This window comes from Lolium rigidum, chromosome 2, assembly GCF_022539505.1.
Source record: "Lolium rigidum isolate FL_2022 chromosome 2, APGP_CSIRO_Lrig_0.1, whole genome shotgun sequence".
NCBI lineage: Eukaryota > Viridiplantae > Streptophyta > Magnoliopsida > Poales > Poaceae > Lolium > Lolium rigidum.
In genome coordinates this window covers 135,251,513-135,257,243 of record NC_061509.1, presented here as the reverse complement: position 1 = coordinate 135,257,243, position 5,731 = coordinate 135,251,513, and positions in this window count along the sequence as shown.

Sequence of the window (5,731 nt, the reverse complement as noted above, 5' to 3'; positions counted from 1 at the left end):
TCGTCCGATTCCGAAAATATTTCTTTACTAGGATTTCTGAAACCAAAAACAGCTAGAAAACAAGCAACCGGCCTTTCGGCATCTCGTCAATAGGTTAGTTCCAGAAAACGCATAAAAACGATATAAAGTGTGAACAAAACATGTTGGTATTGTCATAAAAAAAGCATGGAACATCAGAAATTATAGATACGTTGGAGACGTATCAAGGAGCAGAAGGTGTTGACAAGCAGTTTCGATGAAGGATTCACTGTAAATGCTCACAGACAAGTATTCAGGGGGGTTTTGATATAGCAGATGAATAAAGTACAAGTAAGTAAAGTGCGAGAGAAATAATTGCAGCGAGTGGCCCAATCCTTTTTAGCAAAAAGGACAAGCCGATTTGTTTACTTATAATGACCAAACGTTCTTGAGGACACACGGGAATTTAGTCTAGTGCTTTCGCTTCATATAGCTGATTAATCTTCATTGTTTTGATAAGTGTTGTGTGGGTGAACCTATGATAATGTACCGCCCTTCCTTGGACTAATACATACTTGTGATTATACCCCTTGCAAGCATCCGCAACTACAAGAAAGTAATTAAGATAAATCTAACCACAGCCTTAAACTCTGAGATCCTGCTATCCCTCCTGCACCGATATACCAACGGGGGTTTAGGTTTCTGTCACTCCGGCAACCCCACAATTAGCAAACGAATACAAGATGCATTCTCCTAGGCCCATAAATGGTGAAGTGTCGTGTAGTCGATGTTCACACGACACCACTAGAAGAATAACACCACAACTTAAATATTACAACATTGAATACTAACCAACATAATTCACTACTAACATTTAGACTTCACCCATGTCCTCAAGAACTAAACGAACTACTCACGAGACATCATATGGAACATGATCAGAGGTGATATGATGATGAATAACAATCTGAACATAAACCTTGATTCAATAGTTTCACTCAATAGCATCAATAACAAGTAGAAATCAACACCGGAGAGTTTCCTCTATCAAACAAACAAGATCAAACCCAAATTGTTACAGCGGTGACGAGGTGCAGCGGTGGAGATGGCGGTGATGATGATGTTGATGATGGTGATGATGATGGAGATGATGTCCAGCTCGATGACGGTGACGATGGCGTCGATTTCCCCCTCCGGGAGGGAATTTCCCCGGCAGATTTCAGCCTGCCGGAGAGCTCTTTTCTCTCTGGAGTTCTCCGCCCCGCAGAGGCGGCTGTGACTCTTCGCGACTATCCTTTGGGGCTTAGGTTTTCGGGACGAAGACGTACGCGAAGAAAAGGAGGCGAGAGGAGGCTGTGGGCCCCCTCCTCACAGGGCGGCGCGGCCTGGCCTTGGGCCGCGCCGGCCTATGAGGTGGGCCCACCTCGGATCCCCTCGGCTCCCCCTTCTGGCTCCCTTCGTCATCTGGAAAAATAGGATTTTTCATATAATTTCCGTCACCTGTTGATCTTCCGAAATATTGCATTCTGACGGTGCTTTTTCCAGCAGAATCCTGGCTCCGGTGCGCGATCCCCAAATAATCATGAAACATGCAAAATAGATGAAATAACATAAGTATCATTTCCAAATATGAAATATATCAATGAATAACAGCAAATTATGATATAAAATAGTGATGCAAAATGGACGTATCAGCCATCAATCGCCGGCCGGAAGGAACCGAAGCCGCCGATGGAGGTGGGATGGGTCGCCCTTCAACCATTGGAGAAGCCTCAACGCTCCCCTGATGCGGATCCGGCCTGCAGCAGCCACAAACAAGCCTTGCATGATGGGGCTTGGGTGGCCAAAATTGACTTGGAGCGCCCGTTCACCTGGGAGTACTTTTCCCAATTCATTGAGCTTTGGTTTCTTATTGCCAATGTCAACATTGATGAACAAGTTGAGGATGCCATTGTTTGGAGGCTCGCATCTAATGGGCAATATTTAGCCAAGTAGGTCTATGAGGTGCAATTCTTGGGTTCAATTTCTTCAGCCATGAATAAAAGGATTTGGAAAGCTTGGGAGCCTCCCAAGGTTAAGTTCTTCGTGTGACTTGTAAATCAAAATGGAATTTGGATGGCAGTTAGGTTGGCAAAGCGTGGGTGGACGAATTGTGACCCTTGCCCATTTTGCAAACAATGTACGGAAATCGCATATCACCTCTTTGTTCATTGCCACTTCACCGTTAGACTTTGGAACCTTGTGAAGGGTTGGATGGGTCTCCTGGCCCTTCACACTTTTCAATGGACTGGGCACTCAATTTCGGATTGGTGGAGCAAGATATCGGGTGGCTCTAGTCCTAACCGCAAAGTTATGTATTTTCTCGCTTTGCTCATCTCTTGGAAGATTTGAACGCAATGCTAGTGTTTTTCATAATAAGTAAGTTTTTTTGCATATAGTCTTTGATAAGTTTAAGAAGGCACATTTATGGGTGTTGGCGCGCGCTAATCGCATGAGCGAAATGATGCCGGATAGTACTTTTTGCAATAAATAACATTTACGGTTTTGTAAACATTTGCTCAATTAATCAAATGGGGCAAAGCTATTGCTCCCGTCTTCAAAAAAAAAAATCATAAAACGACAGAAATGGCATTGCCACCAACCTTAGGCGTGTCTAAGTTAGGGCATCTCCAACGCGGCCGACCCAAACGGATGGGTGGCCGCACGGACACCCGGACAGAGGCCCGTGTCCGCATGTCAGTTTGGGTCGCATGCTGCGTCCAACGCGGCGACCCAAAAAGCCGCCACGTGGTTCGTCTTCCCTGGGCGGCACTGCAACATAGCAGGCCTCGACGGGACAGCAATGGCGGGCGGGAAAGTTTCCGCGCGCGCGAAAAGGCCATGGGCGCGCTCGCGCCCAAGTTTCCTGTCAAGGCCGCCGGCTATAAAAGACGGCGCCGGCCTCGCAGATCTCACACCCCGCTCCGCCGTCATCTCCCCCTCTACCTTCTCCGGCGCCCTCAACACCTCCATCGCCATGCCGCGCGCCCTGCAGGCCACGTGGGACAAGCTCTCCCTAGCCTCCGGGGCCAGGTTCCCGCGAATGGAGGAGGAGCGGGCGGACGCGCGTTAGGTCGCCGATGACGAGGCGCTCCACGTCGTTGCCGAGGGGGCGGCGATGAAGGAAGAGGACGCGAAGCTGGTGGAGGCGGCCGCGGATGGCTGGCACGAGGCCGCGGACAGCTGGTACGAGGCCGCAGAGGAGGAGGCGGAGCCCGTCGCAGGGGAGGAGCCCGTCGACCCGGAGGACTACTTCGACGACCTCGCGCTGGCGAACATCAACGTCGCCATCGAGGAGCGCCTCGCCGACCTCACGCGCGTGACGAAGGAGCACGAGGCCACCTGTCGGGCAGGCCGCCGCCGTTTAGGCGACCTCCTTGGCCAGAAGAACCAGCTCCTCGTTATGCAAGCAGCCCGCCACCTCATCCAGCTGCCCTCGCCCGAGCGGCGCGCCCAGGAGGCTGCTGCGTCAGCGGAGCGCGACCTCCAAGAGCGCATGCGCCATCGGGAGGAGAACCAGGAAGCCCAAGCCGCCGGCCGTGTCCGCTTGGAGGCACGGACCGCTGTGGAACGCGCCGCCACGCAGGAGGCAGACTACGACCGCGCCCAAGGTGCGAGGATGACAAGGAGGAGGGCGGCTGCTAATAAGGAACGCAGCAAGAAGGCCGCCGCCGAGCCACCCAGCTGGTAAGCTGGAGTGGAATCCTCACGCGTACAGCCCCCCGTGTCGAGCGAAATCCACGGCCCCGATGACAAGTCGGCGGCGAGTCACCGGCGAGGCCGCTGGCCCCGTACGTAGCTAGACTAGTAGTACGAATATTTAAAAAAATGTAATGTCTAATTGTAATGAAGAAAGAAACTATCTCCCTATGACACGCGGGCAGGGGCGGACAAGGGGCGGACGCGAGCGGCCAGCCATCGGCGTCCGCGGCCACGCAAACGCGGCCCAGATTTGAGCCGGCTTTGGGTTGTCCCGGACGCCGTGGGCATCCGTTTTTGGGATGGTCCACGCGCAGGGCTGGGTTTTTGTCTGGTTCGACCCATCCGGACGCGCGGGCGCGGGATGGGTCGCCGCGTTGGAGATGCCCTTACTGCCTTCATAGTGGGTAATAATAATTTATATATGGTATGATGCATTGCCTCAGTTATTATGTTATAGACTCATCTTGCTTTGGCGTGTCTGATATTACGGTAAAATAGCTAGTTACAACTCACTCTCTTTCTTTATTTATTTTTATTTATTGACATGGCATATCACCAAAACCTGTTAAGATGTATGATGTTACTAAGTTACTTTCACTTAAATAATCTTACTCAACAGATGCGAGGCTACAATACTCAGATTATAATGTAGTGCGGGCAATGATATGCGGTGTCCTGTACCGGCCCCGGCCGGGTGATCTGGCTGACTGAGTGGCATAGGACATGACCAACCAAAAATAGCGGCACGAGCTCATAAAGTAAATGAAGGACTTCCACGCGGGACACGTCGAGCTACCCATTGCTTTCCGTGAACAATCTGCAATTCTTCGAGCTACTAGCTAGAGAACATTGCATATACCAGCATCTCTCTCGACAAAAGTTGAGCAAATCAGTAACTACATTTTGTTTTTGCATGAACCAGTGACTCTACATGTAATTCATTGCATAGAGCTCTAATATAACCAGTTTACAATGTCTAACGGCATATCTGATAAAGGTTCATCACTCAATTCCCTAAAACAAAAGGCTCATTACTCAATTCTTCTTCTCCTGCGCATTATCCGCTCTGCTCCGCGCCGTTGTCTTAGCCGTTGCCCCGCCGCGTCGCCTGTAGATTAGGCCACACTGCATCGCGCCTACCGGTCACCCCCCCCCCCCCCAAAAAAAACGCCTCTCAGCCGCTCAGATACCACCACGATGGCGTGTCCGAAGCACTGCCGGTTTCCTCGGCGTTCAGACCTCGCCGTCCGCACGTACGACGCCATGGTATGGCAGCTCGACGTCCCCCATGGGCCGGTGAACTTCCCTGACGTCCAGAGCAGGGCGGAGGCGGATTTCCTGGCGTCGCGAGGAGGGGCGGCATGTTCGTGTTGTAGTGTGTTCCATCTGCAGTGACACATCCAGGGAGACTTGGAGATAGAGAGAGTGCCCGCTCTGACCGTCATGACTTGTTCCAGAGTGTGTTTACAGTTTTCCTTGATGGCATTGATTCAAAAGAATATTGTTTGTTGTAGGTACTCTTTTTGATAAAGTGTCCCCTATTGTCATTTCATATAATCTAATATTTTTGTAAAGGTAGGGAGCTTCACCGTTTCCTTTATAAGTAGTGTCATCTGATAAATAATAGTTAGTAAATGAATTAAATTAGTCACGTCCTAGAATAAGTGATTTGAAATGACATCTTATTTTCACATGGTTGTGGAACAATAATCTATACTTCTTATAAAGCAAAATCCCACTAACTGCAATTAATGTTAGTCTATCTCTACGTGCAAGCCGTCCGCATCATCTATTCCATTAGCCAATTAAATGTCCATGTCGTCACCACTAACATTTATTATTGATGTATCCTTACATGCAAGCTATCTATGTCGCCAACTAACTGCAATTAATGTTAGTCTATCTCTACATGCAAGCCGTTCACATCATATATTCCATTAGTCAATCAAATGTCCATGTCATCGCCACTAGCATTCATTATTGATGTATCCTTGTATGCAAGCTATCTATGTTGTCATTTTTTGATTAAAAT